Below are 17007 nucleotides of genomic sequence, written 5' to 3' on the forward strand. Positions count from 1 at the left end.
ACAGATGATAAGGAGTAGGGCAGGGATCTGATTCTGGGTCTGGCACCAAAGTCTATGGTCATTGGCCATCCCACTCTCTGCCTCTCCACATATGCCCAGCAGAGCACTGTGCCTAAAGACCTGCTTCTCCTCCAGATATAAATTTACTTGCATGACACTGCTGATTCGCCTGTAGCATCACTTTTGTGTTGACGTTTTGTTATTGTCATGTGCTACTGTGTTAGCTCCGACTCCTGGTGACCCTGTGAATGACAGACATACACAGTGTCTTGTCCTCAACGGCCCTGCTCAGCTCCTATAGATTCATTACAAATATGGTGTTGAAAGAGAGCTCTACAGGTATCAGGTATCGCCAAAAAGATGAACAAGTAGGTCTTGGAGCAAATTAAGACTGAAAAACTGCTGGAGACAAAGATGACAAAACTAAAGCTGTTCTATTTCAGGTACATCATGGCAGGGTTCTTTGGGAAAGACAATAATGCTGGGGAAAGTAGGAGGCAGCGGGAAAGGAGGTAGAGCAAATATGAGACAGATCAGAAGTTTTAGGCATAGCTATAGGATTCAAATCCCTGCCCAGTCCTTGTTATCTGTGTGACTTCTGCTCTTGGTTCTCATGCACTCCCCTCCCAACAAGGACCACCCTTTAGAGAAGCCACTAGAGCAGGGGCAGCAAGCACGACCAATAATGGTCAAGGAAACTGGGCAGAGAGAAGTCACCTTCATAGGGAGCACCTGCTATGCTCAGGGTCTCACAGCTGCATGCATTCTAGTCCTCACCAAATCCCAGGAGAGAGGCCAGACAGCATCGCCAGTGTATTTAGGAGATAGGACCATGAGGAAGTCTTGAAAGGAGGGGTAGACAGACAAATGGTTAAACAGCCTGATGAGGCAAAAACAGCTTCACAGAACAGATGCCGTTTTAGGTTTTGAAAGCTGAGTAGAAGCCTGCCAGGCATTTGGGGATGGGGTTTTTGCATCCAGGAGGTATGCGGCAGTCACGCTAGGAGGAACCCTCACGGAAAACTGCCAAACATCTGGGGCTGAGCTTCCAATTTCAAAGTGACTCGTCTGCTGGCAAACTTTATAGTCTTGGCACTCACCACATGCTTATGTTTTGCTTCACCTGCAATTAGACAAGGGTTTCAACTCTCACCCTCAGCATAATTACAGTGATTTTCTGCTAAAAGGAGGTTTTTTGCATACAGAAATTCAAACTGCTTTCAACTTAGTGAAATGGGACTGGGAGGATCATTAGCCCTTCCCTTCCACCTGGTGATACCTGCTTCTGGTCAAAGGCAGCTCTTACCCTCATCTACACTGTGGCAAAGGCCCCTCAGTTGTCAAGCCTAGTGAGATGCCGCTGACCACTCCCATATTTCCTATTGACCAGACTTCAGTCATTAGCCTCCATTAGAAATCCAAGCCCAGAGAGACGGCTGTTCTCATGTTCTAGGACACATCCTCCAGTGAGCAGCAGGGCAGCAGGAAGGGTTACATTTGGTGAAATGTTTTTGCCCAAAGAGCAGATATTCTACTTATTTTAACCCTGTGACTAATATGCACTGGAAGTCATTTAAACATGAGGCAGTTCTCTTTTCCCAGGGACAGCAATTCACAGAAACCAGAAGACTTTCACCTTAGAAGGAGCACCAGCACAGAGGAATCAATGCCCAGCAGAAACTGGACCAGAACTGAGGCCTCACTGTGACCTACAGCACTTATCACAGTCACATGACACCCTTCCTTTTGACCCAGCGAGCTGGGGATGCCAGGGGAGTGTCCTTTGAGGACTGGGGCGAGCATTTCCTCACTGACGTTTAATTCGTGAAAGAGTGAGAACTGGGGCTCTCTTCCCTCTGTCTTCTCTCTCCTGGAATTAACTTCCCACATCTATGGAGTCAATAATGCTGACCTGGGTAGGAGCCGACGTGAAACTCCCGTCAGCTGGTAAACCAGAATTGCCACTGCAGCTCAGCCAACTGGGTGGCATGGCTGTGGCCTCATGAAGCCCCAGAATAACCATGGAAAATGAAAACCCAAGTCCACACAGAAGATGAACATGGGTGTTCATGGCAGCTTTACTCATACTCGCCAAACCTCGGAGGCAAGCAAGGTGTCCTTCAGCAGGCGATGGTTAGATACATGTCCACACGATGGAATATTATCCAGCATTGAAAGCAAATGAGCTATCAAGACAAGAAAAGACACTATGTGACTTGCACACGCACACACGCTAAGTGAAAGAAGTCAATCCGAAAGGCTGCATACTGCAGGATTTCAATTTTATGTCACTCTGAAAAAGACAAAACGATGGAAACAGGATGAGTTGACATCACAGAGGATTTTTAGGGCAGTGAAACTACTCTGTATGATACTATAGTGATGGATATATATATTATACATTTGTCCAAACCCACAGAGTGGATGCACAACACCAAGAGTGAGCCATGATGCACTGTGGACTATGGTGATATCATGTGTCACTGTAGGTTCTCGATTGCAGGAAATGTTCCTCTCTGGTGGGGGTGTTGATAATGGGGAGGCTGTGCATGTGAGGGCAGGAGGTGTAGGAGAGATCTCTCTACCTTCCTCTCAAGTTTGCCGTGAACCCCTGAGAGCCAAATGTGGGCCTGTGCAGATTTGCTGCATGAAATGAGACCAAGGACCAGGAATCAGCACAACCTTTCCCAGGCCCTGAGTTCAACAAACCAGCCCTGAGCACCCCCGGAAGCCCCATCTTGCCCTCCCTCTCCTTTGAAAACTTAATTTCTTTCTGCTTTATAATTGCATGCTGGAAAAGTATTTTTCAATCACATCAACTTCTTAAATATTAGAAATCTTTGCAAGTTAGGTGATAAATCTCTGATACATTCACATGAAATGTCACACAGACCAAAAAACACATTTCAAAAGGCTCCCCACTCTCTAGGACAATATAGGGGCCCAGACCTGCTCTGAGAGTGGGTGAGGTGATGTTCTGTAGCTGGTGACTTGGTGCTCAGATCAAGTCCTGACGCATCAAAGTAAGCGAAGAACCTTCTGGGATGGCAATACAGCACTTGGCCCTGCCACTCCAACAGAGGCAGCAAACAGCACTCACTTCTCTACCTCCCCAAATGTCACACGAGCCAGACACATGCAAATGAAAGGGCATGAGAGGAAGGCTCTGGATGGGAAGACCACAGCCAAGACAGGAGGCGTCCTTGACAGCAGCTGCTGGAAGAAGCCAAGCAGAGCCTGCTGAGCACCCATCCTCACACAGGACAGCTTCTGACATCAGTAAGTCACGTGCACTCATCGTCCCCTCTGCTTACACCCAAACTGATCACTGTTCTGCATATTTACATTTTCATGCTGATACTTTCTTGCTGCCTCTTGGTTTTAAAAGTAAGTGTATTCTATAGAGAGAAGGTATTGCTTTCCTCAAACTATCCTGAAATATGTACAGGAGTTTATTTTGCTTTGTTTTTAATTACAAAGAGAATTGTAACAATCTTATATAATAAAAGGATAATATGCAAATTGATCCTAATGGAAGAATGACCAGGAACAACTGGTCACTATGATGCATATTGACCACCAGGGGGCAGATGCTTAATGCAAGAGCTGCCCCCCGGGGGTCAGTGAACTCCCACAGGGGGAGCTTCACTCAGCCACAAGCTGGGCTGACTTCTGCGAGCATAGCGGCAGTGGTGGGAGCCTCTCCCGCCTCCTTGGCAGCTCCAAGAATGTCCAACTGAGGCTCCTGGGCTGCCAAAGGAATGTCTGACTGCCAACTTAGGCCTGATCTCCCGGGGAGCGGGCCTAAGCCAGCAGGTGGACATCCCCCGAGGGGTCCCGGACTGTGAGAGGGCACAGGCCGGGCTGAAGGACCCCCTCCAAGGGGCCTCTAGTCAAAGAATAAAGCAATTTACCTTGCTTAATATTCCTCAGTTAACAGCCCACAGTTGGGGCTGGACTTTTCCCACTGTACAATTCTGCCTTGTGATGAGGAAATGGACAGCCCTCTGACACTGTGAGGATTCACCTTTGACAAGGGGGACCCCAGAGAATAAATCATAGAACAAAACCTTTTGCCAACAGCACTCAGCACAGTGAATGACGCCTGCTGCCTTTGTCTCCACCTGCGGGGCTGAGCTGCACAGCACTGTCTGCTGTGCACACCACGTGCTCTGTCCAACCTGCCAGTTGCTCTCCTAGTGTGGCTGGAGGCCACCTTTCTGGATGACACAGCTCTGGAATAAGGGCTGGAGGTTCTAAAACTAAGGGCTACACCTGGAATAACAGTTGCATGGGTAGTGCTGGGAGTTTCCTATGGTCACCAGCTATGTGTTAGCTACACCCCACTTCCTACTGATAGGCTCTGATTTTCCTCCTCACTGACAGGCATTTGATGCCAGTACAGTTCTATCTTACGTTGAACAAAACCAAAATGACAAAAGAATTTACAGAAGAAGAAACTGGTTGGTGAAGACTATTTTTTTTTTTTTTTTGCCTCATGCATGTAAAGAGGACTAATTTGAGAACTTATACACAACCTTTGAAAACCATGAGAAGTGACAGGCACATGAAAACCAGGAGGGAGACATTATTCATGAGGTGGCAGAAAGCATAAAAACCAGTAAGTTAAGTGTTTCAATTCGTACAGTGGAGAAATTTATTCCTGCAGGGAGGTAAAGTAAAGTTTAGGTTATTGAGGGCTGACCCACTTACCAGGTGGGATCCTGGCCCTCCCTCCACTGCCACTGGCCTGGGAACACCAAAGCGCCATTCCTATCATTCCTCTAAGATCCATGAAATTTATGCCATCAAAATAGCCCTTCTTCGGAATCCTAAGTCTCTATGATAATTGTGGATTTATCGATTTAACCATCTCAGGAAAAAAGTTATTCTAAACTGTGTTCCACACCCTGCTTTCTTAAACAGATTGCATTATACATATGTGACCCCATGCCACTTCGGTAGCCTTGTCCCTGGGGCACCTCTACTTCCTGGTCCCCTGGTTACACAGCACAATGTCACCTCTGCCTCCTTCTGTCTCACAGCCCACCTCCAGGTAACTGCCCAAGCCTACTGCTTTCTGTCACTAAAGTGCCCCCCCCCACACTCCACCCTGGCCCAGGGCCTCACTACCTCTCCTTTTCCCATAGCCTCTTCCCCTGTCACACAGTCCCAGGGATTGGTGGTCATGGGACTCTTTCTGGTCACTTCCTCTCCTTTCGAAAACCTATAACTGTTTCTCTCATGTCCTGCAAAACAAAGTCCAAACACCTTGGCTTATGTACAAGGCCCAAGCTCCTTTCCAAATATTGTCTCCGCCATTATTCTTCAGTTCCCTTTGCTCTAGCTCAACCCCCTCACCTGCTCTTCCCCAAATCGTCCAGAATGCCAAGCCCCTTTTCCCTGCTCAGTTTGACACCTCTACCTGGAGTGGCAGACCCTGCATCTCTACAAATAAACTCAAAGTATCTTTCAGGTCTTAGGGCCTATGCCACCGTCTGGAGAAGGTGCTCTTTCTTTGAGCCAGGAGAACCAGTCTCTGTCCACTGAATTCTCAAATATTTCCTTCTCTCCTCTCCTGTGGATGCTAAGCTTGAGAGTCAGCGGGAGCTGCCTGCAGTGATCCTCGCTGCAGGCTGGAGCCCCAGGTCTTCCACTCACAGCTGTGTGGCCTTGGGCTAAGTACAGTCTCTTTATGGGCTTCAGTTTCCTCTTTTGCAGAAGAGTGATAATGGCAATACTTTGAGTCATTGTGAGGTTTAGCTCATATAACAGGTGGAGGGTGAAGAGAATGCCTGGCACCTAGCAAGCACTCACCTGGGAATATCAGTGTTTCTCATCAAAACACCTTAAAATCTGACACTTTAGCCATGGTTCACATCCCTGGCTGTGCACCATGATCAACTGCATTAACAATAAATGCAGCAGGAAAACAGATACAAGACTCTGCTCTGGAGATACATGTTCAAGTGGGTTTGGGGTAAGGCCTACACATCATGGCAGGGTCAAGGACATTGGTACAGACAAATTCCCTAATCCATTTCCCAGTCCCCCCTGGCTCCCCAGAGCCTAGTCCATGCACACAGAGGAGGAGGATGAACACAGGACACATCCTCATGCTGATGTGGGCTTGAGTTGGATTCCTTGTTTTGTTTCTTCTTAATGCTAAAAATGTGCCCGCGTGGAACAGTATGGCAGTTTCTCAATAAGATAGACATAGAATTACCACGTGACCCAGCAATTCCTCTTCTAGGTAAATGCCCCAAAGAACTGAAAACAGATATTCAAGCAAATACTCCTCCAGAAATGTTCAGTGCAGCTCTCTGCACAATAGCCCAGAGGTGGAAGCAGCCCACATGTCTATCAATGGATGAATGAATAAACAAAATGTGTCGATGAAGACTAACTAAACTTTAAGCAAACACAATCAGGATGGTCTATGAGAGGAAGTTCTGGAACCTACAGAAAGAGCTCTGTATTCATAATGAAGCTCTATGGTTCTAACTTCCCATTCCCTTAACTACCTTTTCCCTTCTATAATAGCCCTCATACAGGCATAAGGCCAGAGTGGGTACCAGGCTTGCCATGTCTGCACGCATGGGTTGCAACCCTTTCTTTTCCCTCAATAAATTATTTTATTTTGTGAGGAAGCACCTAGTCAATATTATTTTTCAGTTGACATTTTGGAGGCTCAGCAGATTCCAGAGAAAAACCACCTGACAGCTTCAGAGTAAGTGACCAGCCTGGTGCAGGCCCCACCAGAGCTGCTTTGTCTCACAGCTTCTCTCCAACTCAGGAGCTTAGGGTGAGTCTTCTCCTGGAAGTGAACTTACGTTTCTGCATTTTGAAGCTGTGGATGAAAGGGGCCACATGCTAACCTGACAAGTTGAGGGAAGGCCTGCATGGCGGTCTTGCAAACTCAAAGACCTAAAGTAAACACAAAGGATGGTCTGAAATTAAACTTTAAAAACAGTTATGGTGAGTAGTCACCTCCTAGGTCGGTATCTTCCCTGACAAGGCCAACCTTTACCTTAACTGAGCTTATTGTCTTTTTGCATCTACGATAACATATCATTGAAATGTCAGGGTAGGGTAATTTGTAACTTCCCTTTTTTATCTACCCCTCAGGTCACAATAAAATGTCCTGGGTGCCAGGACACATTACCACAAATTCTTTCATTATTACTGTTATCATGTTAATTGTTGACTATCCTGTACCCACCTAAGTAAAAGAAGTGTGTGTATCATTTTACTCTTTATCCAATCCCAGAGGTTTGTCAGCTTTGCTTTCTCCTGCCTCTCTAATCTATCACCAATGGATTTCATGTAACCCACCTACATCTCCTCCTTTGATTGCAATGTATAAAAATAGATGAAAAACTGCCATTCTCTGGAGCTTTACCCCAATCTGTTGAGATTCTGCTTCCTGGCAATTGTCAACAGTTTGGCTCAAATAAACTCACAAAAATTCTTTACAGGTTTGAATGTTTTTACGTTAGCAAAGCTCTCTAGCTTTATGGGAACGGTGTTATTTACAAGACCTTGCTTATCTGTTGTCTACCTGTTGTCTGTGAGTACTTGGTTTGGCATGTTGGCCTGAATTCTTCGGACACAGGTTGTCCTTTGAAACAAAACTGGCTTTGGCCTAAAGATCCTTTTGGGGACAGAGGTCATTTCTACTGAAACTAGTGATTCTGGCCCAGTAGGAGGCTGTGCCCTGGCATTGGAGGAGTGGCACTCAGCACCAGCTCAGCCTGTGATGGACTCTCTGAGGCTGGTGATGTTCCCAGAACTGGCTTTTAACCTTAAGCTGGTCCTGTGATCAGACTGGTAGAGTGAGGCTGGCTGGAGTCTGACCTGTAGATTGGTCAGGCTGTTGTAAGTTATCTTGGGCTTTTGCTCTAGAAAAAATCTCTGAAAATGGGATCTCAACTATCTAAATATTTCTTCAGCCAGGGACACCAGTGGAATTCATGGTAAAAAGCCACAGATAATTCTCATGCGCATATTTAACTAAGTGGGCAGATCTGATTAAAAGTGATTCAGAAAATCAGTGGCCACCTGGGGAACATCCAAGATTCCCGAACTTCATTTGCTTAAAACAGAATTGGACAATAGTTCTAAATTGGTAAAACTGAGTGGAATGCCTATTTTGAATGGTATTTTGAGATTTCCAAATGAGACCAAGAGTCTGAAATGGCCCCTTTGGAAAATAAAGTCTTAAAATTAACAGAGGCTACGGACAATTTAAAAAGGAGAGACAATGGTAACCTAGCCCCATGTTCTTGCTCTGTAGTGCCAGCCTCCCCGTGCCTCTCACTCCAGTCTCTGGGTCCACCCTACTCTCCTTGGAGACTTCGAAGCTCACCCAGTGCTTCTCCCTCAACTCCTTTCCTCAAGCTCCGCCTCTGACACCATCTCGCTTTCCACTGCCACTTTCCTTTACCTTCCATTCCACCTCCCGTGCTATTTTCCCTCAAACCCTTTCCTACTTTTTCTTCCTCTGAATTTAGCAGCACGTTCCATTTAAAATTAAACCCTCTGGGGACCTAACAGACCCTCAGTTTCGTATGTCCCTTAGACTAAAATCCAGTTACAAGCCATTCTAAGAGAATTCCCTAAGGTAACTGAAGATCCTCACAAATTTGCTGAGAAACTTAATATTATTATTCACACTTATCAGCTATGTCTTCTGATTTATATCAGCTAATTCATATGCTAGCTGGTGAAGGCCAGGCTTGGCATTGGATGGGAATTGCCGGATGAGAGCATCCCGAAAGGGTCTACCTGTCACTGCTGGCAGAGTGGTCCTCCTGCATCCTCTCTGAGCGGTAGGTTACCTGTCACTGCTGGCAGAATGGGGCTGAACAGGGCGATAACAAAACGCCTTGCTCTGAGTGAGGCCAAACAGGTCATAAAAGAAAGCTGGAAATTCAGACTGCAGCTCTGCCCTTCACATCTGCTGGCTTGATATTTATGTGTGAACCCTTGTCCTCAGGGTGCTGGCCCAGTAGCAGCATTCTCCTGTCATGGCCAAGGCCTCCTAGTTCCCACTGGTTCAAAGGACTCAAACAAATTCAGTTTAACACTTGTTTTCTGGTTTGATTACCCTTGGCAAACTGACTCAAGGGCTCATGAGGACTTCACTATACTGTATGTAATCCTGTTACTGGCGTTCAGAGGGAGGTGGTGAGATTGCTAATGAGCATGTGACATTGTTAGGAAGTAGATTTTAAGTCTGGGTCAAGACAATAACTATATGGGAGGACAACTGCTCCACTCAGGCCCCCCCTTTTCTGAAAATCGGCCCCACCTAAGGCACCGTGATGACAGCAGTAGGGCTGCCTGCACAGGAGAGGCAGGGGAACCCGGAGGCTCTGCCCACCGGCCGGCCAGGCCTAACCTATGTGGCCGGAATTAAAGGCAGGTGCTGGGCCGAGCCTCTGCACTCCAGGCCCTCTGAGAGGATGCTGTTCAGGACAGTGGTCACTAGCTCTCAAATACTTGAAAAGTGTCTAGTGTAACTGCAAAACTAAATCCTATCAAATTCTAATTCCTCACATTCAAATTTGAATAGTTTTGAACTGCATTGTGTCTGCAACTCTGAAGAATGTGAACTGACAGAGGGCAGTTGTCTTGAGGGTGAGGGCTTCCACGGACTGCTCTCTCAAGGCAATCGCTAGTGCCACTCACACCCTAGGGTGCAGAGAGAGGGGCCCAGAAAGCCATGCAGATAGAGCAGTCAGGGAGTACCTAGCAACCTCAGAGCCAGGCCTCCCAAGCCTGACCACTTAAGCATTTTAGGATCATCAAACTCCTGGCTGCTGCATCCTACGCCTGAAAATACTTTAACTCAAAAACATTTCATCCTAACTAAGCAGAGCTGGAGTCCCCAGTTACTCCTCTCGGAGGAGCCTCTGAGAGCACGAGCTTCCTGGGAGCTGTGGGAGCTGCTCAGAAGAGCTGCCAAATATCCCAGATTCCGTTGGCTACTGTGGAGTTTAAAAATTAAGGAAACCAGATTTCAAATTCTGGCCAGAGATCACTAGAATTTCCCCTCCAATTCTAGACTGCAGCATCTGAGGGGAGGTGAAACCTGGGGTCTGAAGAAGAAATTTAAGAGCCTTTTGATGACTGTCTCTGAGGATCCCTTCCTGTGGCCGGACTGTGAGGGAACCAAGACAGCACCATCCTGGGCCCACAGTGGCTGCCACCCGTCAGCTAGGCTGCACCCAGTGGGAACCCCACACCACAAACTCTCCCATGGGCTCTCTGAGTTCCGGAGGGTAAAGAGCATTTTTGTATCCTCAGGAGCCAAGACCTTCTGAAATCTTTGTAAGAGGATCCTTCTGTCCCCAGGAAGGCAGGACTACACCCCTGCTCCCAATGCCCTGGGGATGTGGCCCAGCATCACTGGCCGGCCCAGCCCAGAGGTTAACCTCTGTCTCCTCTCTGCCTTAGGGCCCCCACTGCATTCTGTACTGTCCTCGATCCTAGTGAGGACAACAGGGATGAGCAGCAAGGGGCCAGCCACCCTCTCACACGGGGAGTGTGACTGAGAAATAAACACTCGCTGTTTGAGCTACTGAGATTTTAGAGTTATAACTGCAGCCTAACCTTTCCTGACCTGACTGATGTACCAGAACTTTATTTGTATTGATTATAAAAGATGAAAAAAAAAAAGACTCCAGAATTCAGATATGCCAAACGGACACACATAGCAACGTGAAGCTTCACTGCCCCAAACTGCCCAAGTCCATTGTACCAGGGACAGCTTTGGATCTCCAAGGAAGACATATGGATGGGCAGATATATGACAAGATACTCAACTTCACTAGCTGTAAGGAAAATGCAAATCATTAGAATGACTATCAATATATATATATATAAAAGCCTAAGCAACCAAATGACCAGAACGACCAGAATGATGGGTTGCTATGATACACACTGACCACCAGGGGGCAGACGCTCAATGCAGGAGCTGCCCTCTGGTGGTCAGCGCACTCCCACAGCAGAAGCGCAGCTCAGCTGACCTACCCGTCCTGGCAGCCCATCAGCCTGGCAGCAGCCACTCACTCCCTCAGTAGTCCTGCAGGTCCAATCTCCAGAGAACGGGCCAGGCACTGACGGGCCAGTCACGGATGGACCAATGCTGCTGGCATGATCCTGACAGCGCTGCCGGCCTCCTGGAAGTCAGCCTTGGCTACCATGGCCACTTCCCCTCTCTAGACACTCCACAAGAAAGAAACAATATAAAAGTGGCCACCAGGTGGCTCCTGACAACCAGGGTGAATGTCAGCAGGATGGATCCGGATCCTGGGCCTGCAAGGGCATCCCACTGATCGCATCCCCCACCTCCACACCCCCCCTCCCCCCGCTCAGGGCCCCACCTGTGCATAAATTTGTGCACTGGGCCTCTATTTATCAATAAGACTAGAAATAACAAGTGCTGGAGAGGATGTGGAGAAAAAGGAACCCTCATACACTGCTGGTGGGAATGCAGACTGGTGCAGCTACTATGGAAAACAGTATAACGTTCCTCAAAAACTCAAGAACAGAACTATGGTATGACCCAGCAACCCTCTTCTGGGTATCTACCTAAAAAAGTAAAAACACTTATTCATAAAGATATATGCACCCATATGTTCATTGCAGCATTATTCATGGTGGCCAAGACATGGAAACAACTCAAGTGTCCTGTGATGGATGACTGGATAAAGAAGATGTAGTACATACACAATGGAATACTACTCAGCCATGAAAAGATGGAATACTGCCATTTGAGACACCATGGATGGACCTTGAGAATATTATGCTAAGTGAAATAAGTCAGACAGAAAATAAAAAGAACCAAATTATTTCACTCATATCCTATCTAATAATAGACAAACATGGTAATTAACTGTACCTCCGACATGCTTCCCATTGGCTAATCAGGGCGATATGCAAATTAACTGCCAACCAAGATGGCGGCCGGCAGCCAGGCAGCTGAAGCGAACAGGAGGCTGGCTTGCTCCAGTGATGGAGGAAGACAAGGTTCCCCGCCTGCTGCAGCTGGCCTCTGAGCTGTACTCTAAGAAACAATGTTGCAATTATAGAAGCTAAACAAACCCCAGAAACCTGCTTTCAGCCAGCTGGGCCTCAGAGCTGGAGCTGCAACAGTGTTTCAATTATAGAAGCCAAACAAACCCAGATACCTGCTTTCAGCAGCCGAGCCTCAGAGCTAAAGCCAGCTCTCAGTTCCAGTGACAGCCATAGAAGGTAAATAAATCCCAGAATTAAAAAAAAAAAGAAAAAAAGGAGAGGTTGGGAGCTTCAGTCACCTGCCAGCCTGAAAACAGCCCTCAGCCCCTCACCCAGACTGGCCAGGCACCCCAGTGGGGACCCCCACCCTGAAGGGGGTGTGACCAGCTGCAAACAGCCATCAGCCCCTCATCCAGGCTGGCCAGGCACCCAAGCGGGACCCCCACCCTGATCCAGGACACCCTTCAGGGCAAACCAGCCGGCCCCCACCCGTGCACCAGGCCTCTATCCTATATAGTAAAAGGGTAATATGCCTCCCAGCACCGGAATCAGTGGAGCTGCGAGGCCTCCCGGCACTGGGATCAGCGGAGCCTCGAGACCTCCTGGCACCGGGATCAGCGGAGCCGCGAGGCCTCCTGGCCCCTGGAGCAGCGTGACAGGGGGCAGCGCCCAAACCCCCGATTGCCCTGCGGCTATGTGTATGACAGGGGGCGGGGCCACAACCTCCCTATCCGCCCTGCTCTGTTTGTGACAGGGGAAGGTGCCCCAACCCCCTAATCGGCCCTGCTCTGTGCCTGATAGGGGGGAGCTCCCAAACCCCCTGATCGACTCTGCTCTGTGTGTGACAGGGTGCAGTGCCCCAACCCCCTCTATGGGCCCTGCTCTGTGTGTGATGGGGTGGAGCTGCAACCTCCCCATCGGCCCTGCCCTGAGTGTGACAGGGGGGAGTGCCCCAACCCTCTGATCGGCCCTGCTCTGTGGGTGACAGGGGGTGGCGCCCCAACCCCCCCATGGGCCCTGCTCTGTGTGTGACGGGTTGGAGCTGCAACCTCCCCATTGGCCCTGCCCTGAGTATGACAGGGGGGAGCTCCCCAACCCCCCTGATGGGCCCTGCTCTGTGCATGACAGGGGGCAGCGCCCCAACCCCCTGATCTGCCCTGCTCTGGGGCGGCGCTCCAACCCCCTAATCAGTCCTACCCTGAGCGTGACTGGGGTGGCATCGCAAACTCCCAATCCGCCCTGCTCTGTGCATGACAGGGGGCGGTGCCCCAACTCCCCAATCAGCCCTGCTCTGAGCCTGACCAGGGGCTGCACCTAGGGATTGGGCCTGCCCTCTGCCACCCGGGAGCAGGCCTAAGCCAGCAGGTCGTTATCTCCCGAGGGGTCCCAGACTGTGAGAGGGTACAAGTGGGGCTGAGGGACACGCCCCCCCCCCCCCCGCCAGCGCATAAATTTTTGTGCACCGGGCCTCTAGTGTAGGATATAAAACAAAAAACAATGAACAAGACAAACAATAGATACAGGCAACAGAATGGTGGTTACCAAAGGGCAAAGGAATGGGGGAGGATAAAAAGGGTAAAGGGATCAGATACATGGTGACAAAGGCAGACCAGACTTCGGGTGGTTAGCATACAGATGTCATATAACAAAGCTGTACACCTGAAAATCATAGAATGTTATCAACAAACTAGGGACCCAGTGCACGAATTCATGCACCTTGAAAGGAACAGTGGGCCGTGAGGCTATGGTGGGCACAGGGACGGGTCTCAGCCCATCCTCTGTGCCCCCACCTGGCCCCTCCCACCACAGCCCCCAGTCCCCTCTCTGCCCTCAGCCCCACTCCCGCCACCGCCGCTGCCACATGCTGATGGCGTGGAGCTTTTGGGGCCAGCGCCAAGAGCAGGTGTGAGCAGAGCTGGTGCCGTCAGTGGGTGCAAGCAGCAGCTGCTGCCCTGATCACCCCTCAGGAGCAGGGGGAGGTGGAGAAGTCCTGAGGGGTGCTCGGGGCCAGCAGCCACCACTCGCACCAGCTGATGGCGCCGAGTGATCGGGGCCAGCACCAGGTGCCAGCAGCAGGTGCAAGCGGCGGCTCCGAGCAGTGGCTGTGGTGCCAGTAGCAGATGTGAGCAAGGCCGGTGCTGGCAGCAGGTGCAAGCACCAGGCGGGACCACAGCGTGCAGGAGCAAAGAATTTTCAGTAAATACCAGAGGATCACCCCGATGACAGCAACCTGTGCCCTGCCTAGGTCTGGCGCCCCTGCTCATCTGCTCCACCATCCCACCTCGGCCGACGCCCACCATGTCCATGCACCCCCTGGCAGTCAGTGCATGTCATAGCGACCAGTTGTTTGGTTGTTTGGTTGTTCAGTTGTTCCACTGTTCGGTCTATTTGCATATTAGGGTTTTATATATATAGATGTTATCACAAAAATTTAATTAAGAAAAGAAAAGGAAAGGAACTTGCTCCTGCCTGTCCGTCAACAGTTGTCCTGGGGAGAGAAAGAGGGCAGAACCTCAGGCACTAAAACCTCTGGGAAGAGCAACGTGGACAGGGCATCCTGTGACTTCCTGACTGAACCTGAGTCACGTGATCCAGACCCTGGGAACACCTCGCTCAGGGAGAGGTGGGGGTGAGGCTGAGAGCCAAAAGGAGCAACACATTTTGGCCCCAGAAGGTTTAGCTGCTATTTGGAGGAATGTCCTTGAGAGCAAATCTCTCTTTGTTTGGGCCAATCTTTCCAATATCCTAAAGAGACAGAGCCAGAATGATGACAATAAAGATATGTTGCCCTGACCAGTGTGGCCTGTGCCCCAAAAGGTTGCTAGTTCAATTCCTGGTCAGGGCACATGCCCCGGTTGTGAACAGGAGGCAGCTGATCCATGATTCTCTCTCTTTCTTTCTCTCTAAAATCAATAAAATAATATTTTTAAAAAAATTTAAGATGTGTTTATGGGGCCACCCCTCCTAGGAAGAAGGGTGAGATGTGCAAGAATAGCTTTACAAATATATTGTAATCAAGGGCCTTTGCGACATCACTTCCTCCTCCTCAGAAGCAATGGAGTTCAGTTGAAGTCCTGGGCTGAACTTCTGTGCAAAGAACAGCCAGCATGGCCTGGGCCTGGCCTGGGTCAGGGAGAATGAGTGCAAAGAGAGGGACTGCATGTGAACACACACCGCATACCACACACACTACAAACATGCACACAGACAGACACCGCATACACAGCCAGATGCAACCCACACACACAGCCTACTGCTGTACAGATACACAAACACACATCACCCATCACACACCTACCTCCCCAACACACATACATAGACACCTACACACTATATACACCACACACGCGCACAGATACTGCACAGGCACAGAGACATACAATATGCACTGCACACACATATGCAAAAGGCAAGTGTGTACAGAGATGCAATGCTCCAAGGGGTTTCCCTAAGACTTGGTCTGTGCATGGGAACCAGGACAGTTTCCCTGTCGATTATCTTTAGACAAACATGGCCTACAGCAAATAAGGCGGCATTCTCATAAGCACTGAAATAGCAGTTATTTACCCAAAACGGACTGTACGGGGCACGTCGTGCACAACCTTATTTAATGCTCGAAACTCTAAAGTGCTGCTCTCCCCTTTTAGACTGACCCAGGGTTAGTGCCAAGGCAGAGCCGGGAGTGAGCTGGGGCCTCTGCAGTCCTTCACCTGCACTGACCCGACCCAGCAGGCCCCCAGGGTCATGAGGGGGCAGAGACCAGGGCACTCTACCTCTTTTGGGAGCTGTTCCCATCCAGCAGGAGCGGGCTCATGGATCCCACACTCACTTTTGAGAAAGTCACCTGGAGAGTCCATTCGGTCTACAGGCAGGTAAAGGAGGAAGAGGATGATGCAGAGAGGAAGACAAGCTTCCCTATGCATTTTCACTGATCAGCCCCTAGCTGCCCAGCGTGGAAATGGACACTGGCACGCTGTGAGCCTGCAATGTCTTCTTTCACAGGGCCAACGCGGGCACAAAACACTCGTGCTAACCCTCTGCAGCATTCCCCAGGGTCACCCCCATCCCTGTGCACATGGATATGTGCACGAGGCCCAGGTAGGAGTTTCTCTCTATCACAGGCTCACCCCGCAGCAGTGGGTCTGGCACACAGGCAGTCCCTGGCCTGACCTGAGCACTGGCGCAGAGCGAATAGACAGAGGAATCCTTGCCTGCTTTAAGCTTTCTCATTTTGCCCTTTTCTGAGTTGGCTCTGCACATCTACTTGTCATTCAGTGATTCTAAATTTTCATTTCAGGCTTTTTAATTGAACGCTTGGCCTGGCTGTACATGCTGGTTTGTCAGCATTTTAATCAGTAAATAAATGAGCCCACAGCACAGCACATCCTCCATCTGCTGCTGACAAGAGCAGAGTGGCCAAGAAAAGATTGCTGGAGGACTCGCTTTTACCCCCCAATTACTTAGACCATTCCAGATAGAACCAGCGTTTAGATTCCTTGAGTACAGGGCAAAAGAAGCACCTTATAACTCAAGGTTTCCTGCAAGCTCCCATGAGGGAAATTTAGGAAATGAAGGGCAACTTCACCCCATAGTGATTCTCAGAGCTTCCCCTGTGGAGCAGTCCTCCTGTCCTGGGGGCAGCAGGTCAAAGGCCTGGGGGGTGAATCACAGAGATGGCAGACTTCCCTCAGGGTGACATTGTGGGCAATCTCTCAAGTGTGGAGGATCTTATGTGGGAAGCACCATTCCTGCAGTGACTGTTCTACTGTTCCTCCATTTTAGTGGGCAATGAGACAATAACAAAGCATACAAATAAAATACAGAGAAGGCTTAATGGTAAGAAGCCCTCTGGCAAAACTCAAGGGGAAGGAAACAGGAAGTATTTGGGGAAGGCAGGTCTACAATTTTAAGTTGAGTGATCAGGGAAGGCCCTACTGAGAAGAAGACATGGTGGGAGGAGGGTGTTCAAGGCTGGGAACAGCA

The 17007-nt window shown here is 49.3% G+C and overlaps 1 protein-coding gene across 1 annotated transcript in view; it reads right to left on the reverse strand.

Annotated features, from left to right (window-relative positions):
• SH3RF3 (SH3 domain containing ring finger 3) overlaps nucleotides 1–17007 on the reverse strand; it is a 273022-nt gene that overhangs the window by 104347 nt on the left and 151668 nt on the right. The gene's annotated exons all lie outside the window — the stretch shown is intronic.

This window comes from Myotis yumanensis, unplaced genomic scaffold (genome assembly GCF_028538775.1).
Source record: "Myotis yumanensis isolate MYYU_CA2020_CCGP unplaced genomic scaffold, mMyoYum1.0.hap1 SCAF_2, whole genome shotgun sequence".
Classification (NCBI taxonomy): domain Eukaryota; kingdom Metazoa; phylum Chordata; class Mammalia; order Chiroptera; family Vespertilionidae; genus Myotis; species Myotis yumanensis.